Source organism: Tigriopus californicus, chromosome 5 (assembly GCF_007210705.1).
Source record: "Tigriopus californicus strain San Diego chromosome 5, Tcal_SD_v2.1, whole genome shotgun sequence".
NCBI classification, from domain to species: domain Eukaryota; kingdom Metazoa; phylum Arthropoda; class Copepoda; order Harpacticoida; family Harpacticidae; genus Tigriopus; species Tigriopus californicus.
Genome location: NC_081444.1, coordinates 95,209 through 99,686, shown reverse-complemented (window position 1 = coordinate 99,686; position 4,478 = coordinate 95,209).

Below are 4,478 nucleotides of genomic sequence, written 5' to 3'. Positions count from 1 at the left end.
TTGAACAAATTATCAATCAAATCGCGGTAAATTTGAATGAGACATTTAGCAACATCAACAAAAAAGATGGATTATGATACCATCAAATGAAAAACAGAGAAGGATGTTACTAGAGTTTTTTACTTCAAATGAATCACAAATTACTTCTGAAGGTCACTATCGTAACGGGTTACTTCCTATGGTATATGACAGCAATTTATTATTCGTAATGATAATGAATGGTCTTCTTCGATTTGAGTTGGTGAGATACGGCGAAATACCGATGGATCATGAAGGTCATTCGAATGGGTGTGCCATGTTAGGACGGGTGAACTTTGGTTCACCAACCAAAAGTGTGACTGGAGTCACAGTGGTGGGGAGAGCCCTTCTGCAAACTGAATGCTTGCAGGTGTTCAAACTGTTGAACTGTTGAAGCCACAGGCTGCAAATCAGCGTCACTTGAGGCGAGGTGCAAGCCTCAAAGGCGGGGAAGTGTAGGTTCCGTCCAAGGATGTAGACGAATGATTACCTTGGTTGTCCGCGAATGATGACTTTCTTGCCCCCAGATACCGACATGGTAGTGTGCACTGTCTCTATAAGGCCGAGATGATCCGAGACCGAACGCGATGTAATCTTGTCCTTCTCCTCGGACGTGTGGAGAAAAACCTCCATGGCACACTGATTTAGTTTGCCAAGAGCGTCCTTTGCAGAGGTTAAAATCCGCCCCAAACTAGCGGTTGTGGCTAATTGATCGGAGTCAACCAATCTGGAGGCATCACCTTAGTCGCTTAACGTTGTAAAGAGACCTGTTTAGGCCCCTTTGGGCATAAGAATGCCTTTTCTCCCAGCTCCCAACTTCGACGGAAGGAACACTGGGTGTGGATTTGGACTCCATTTTTCGCTGAAGTAAAAGATCTAACAGATTCTTTTTGTGTCGTGTTCAATCCATACCCGAGAGCGTGAACTGTATAACCGCTTTTTCTTTGTTCTTCAAATTATGCTGAATCAGAGGACGCCAAAAATTAAATACAATAATGTATGTATGTATATAAGTAGGTTGACCCTGGTTTGATCGAAGAAAATTCAGGGTTACTTTTTGTGATTAACTAACCGGTTTTCGATGTTCTGCTAGTAATGCCGTATGCCATTGAAAAATTTAAATTGGTAGCCCTAGTTGCAACCTCCGGTGATTTTTTGTTTGATCCCCATTAGTAGCCGGTTTGGGAAAGCATAATTTTGGTAGCAGCCTGTTTTGCGAAATCCCATTTTTGCAAGCAGCATGTTTTACATTATCCAATTTTTACTTGCAGCCTGTTTGAGAAATCAGGCTTTTTGTTGGAAGCCTGTATTGTGAGATCCAAGTTTTGCCACCAATCACATTTTGTGAAATCTTGGTTTCAATAGCAGCCTGTTTCGTGTCAACACTTTTTTGCCACAATTGAAAATTTTCTTAATTTCATTTTTGCAAGGGGAAAGTGTTCTAAACTCCCACTTTGGCTTGAAGCCGGTTTTGTGACATCATGTTTGTGGTGGCATCCTGTTTTGTGAAGTCAGGTGTTCGCAAGCAGCACGATTTTTGAAATTATGTTTTTGATAGGGACCCTAGTTTTCGCTAGCAACCTGTTTCATAAAATCATGCTATCACCATCAGCCTGTTTTGTGCTAACCTAGCCTACCCTTATCATTCCATCATTTTTATTGCCGAGACCTGGCTCAGGGACGAATTCCTTGACAATAAAATATCGATGAAAGGTTTGTTTTGAATCAGCGTGAGAAAACCTGAAAGATTGCTAAAAAAAAAGATAGATTAACAAAGAACAGCTGATTCTCGTCCTCTCTGATTAGATCTGACTAAGGGCGGCTTTACATTAGGATGGAAAACTGAGATTGAATCCGGTTTAAGGATTGCAGGAGGACTAGTGTTGGGGCGATTTTTTGGTGTATGAGTCTCTTTGTTCGACTTGGATAAATTGAAAGACTAGAGTCCTTTGCTGGACTCAAATCTTTTTCCGAACTCGCCCCAGCATTACTCCAACTTCAATCCTCAAGCCAGATTCAATCTCGGTTTTCCATCCTAGTGTAAAGCCGCTCTAAGATTAATGGGATTAACGAAAAATATTTTGACGAGTAGCAAGAGACATAAATTCCGATCGCGTCGTTTATTAGCAGCCGAAACAGAAACTTGGAGTCTGTAATCAAGTTATTTAGAAAGCGAGAAAAATTATCTTCCCGAAGAAGTTCAAATGTGAACATTTGAAGCGCCACACACTTACTTTTACGTGAGAAATGTCCATTTTTGGCCGTAAACGACTGCTTAGATTAGACATCATCTGAATTCTTCTCTTGGATTGATTAGATGTTAAAGTATCTAGACTGCGTTCCCTTGTTGAACGCACTCCTTTCGTAATATTTGATTCCACGTCTTATTCAAGGTTTTTTCTTCAAAGTTACTTGGACGGACCAAAAAGGATGAATAGATTGTCCTCTGATGCTGAGCCAAAGTTTGCTTCATACTCGAAGTGAAGACCTCAAAGTTGAGCTTACGCTCTGGGCGTTTGTAAAGCCCCTTACTTCTGCCCAAAGCACAAGATATCATTGTCTCGTTGATTGGTATATTCAGGAAATTCAGCGCCCTACGCAGCTGGATTCCTGGCTGCTTTTTAAGATCATCATAGACTATTATGAGGCAATTATCAGGTCAGAAGTGTGATATCCACGCTGCGTTCATAGTCTGCCAACTGATACCTGCTTTACAGACAAGTTCTCGCCATTGCTTGCCATTGTTCTCCTTGAATCTTTCAGGAGAGGCGTACCCCACCTGACCACCTGCTTTGCGGTTAAATTCAGCTAATATGGCGGATGAAGGGTCTCTGACGAGAAGAACAACTTTGTCGTAGCCTTGCAAGTGTAGGTCAGTACTCTTGTGGGTCTTGATGACCGAGACTGATCCATTTGCAATACCTTCGCCGGGATATCCATTCATGCGTAGTTTCATGTTTCTGTAGACGCTCCCTGTAAAGATTCCGGATGCCTGTTGAAGAAGATATCGGAACCATGTGTTTCCAGAGCCAGGAAAGGAGGCTAGAGCTACAACTGGTCCCACGTCAGACTTCAGATGAAGTGGGTGACACCAATCTACAGTTTCCGGTTGTTGAAGAGACAAGGGGCCTTGGCCGACGATTTTCAGTACTGATATTGACGCCATGTAGACAAGGCTCATTAGCAAGCAAAGTCCGATAAAGTTGATTATTCTTGAACATCCCAAGAACGGTCGTGCTTTCACATACTCAAGTGCCCATACAACAGGAACACCACTAGCTTGGGTTTTCTCGGGATTGGAGGTTTGGGGCTTTGTTAGTTTGACCTGGAATAGTAGAAGTTAAATCAATGCGTAATTTCTGTATTTGCGACCACCACAAATAATCATTATTCTCGACAAAATAAGTCTCTTACAGCAAATTGGTTTGGCCAAAATAGTTCAAAGAGATCAATTAAATCCATTTAAAATATCAGTGTGAAAGAGACAGATGTGTAACCTCAAAGTCATTCTCAAATGGGAATTTCAACAAGTTTTGTTTTGTTTTAGGCATAGAAAAGGTATCTTGTCTTTCTTGGCAATTGCCTTATAATATAACCGGAGCAATTTATAGTCAAAGTTGATGCAAATGCAATCTTTGAAAGTGTGAATCTTATCGTTTACTCAATTGATTTGGATAAAATTGTAGTTGGCAATGCAAATGAGGTTACTCCCAACATCTATTGATTACGTTTTTGAAAATATTATCTTTTTGTAGGTTTTGAGTGGATTTATATACTAATCTGAGCTAGAATACAATACGATATTTTACAACAAATGTTCCTTTTGCTTCAATAACAACGAAAATCATTACTAGAAGTCTTGGCATTTACAACAACTTATCAATGTTGTGGGTACCACCGTGATGAATATTCATCGAAAGGCCATGATCTGCTTTCTCAAAGGCCTTGGCAAAATCAAGGTAGACAACATTGACATGCTCTTATTGGAAGCGTATTGAGATGACTATTTATTTCTGACTAGACTGGATTCTTATATAGTGACCAAATTGACAAGGTATGAGAACGAACATTTACAATCACACCATCTCCCTTTTTGGGAGAGGAAAAAATATCTTCCGGGCATCACGGACATAATCCGGGCATCATGGACAAAATCTTGGCCTGACGGAGACCATCGTCAAGGTCACGAGCCCCTCATCAAGGTCACGAGCCCACCCACAAGCATACAATTGAGGTCACGGGGAGTCACAGAGCCATCCAGGCTTGACGGAGCCATCCGGCCTTGAGGGAGCCATCCGGGCTTGACAGAGCCATCCAGGCTTGACAGAGCCATCCGGGCTTGACGGTACCATCCGGGCTTGACGGTACCATCCAGGCTTGACAGAGTCATCCGGGCTTGACAGAGCCATTGGGGCTCGACAGAGCCATTGGGACTCGACAGATCCAATCGGGCTCGACAG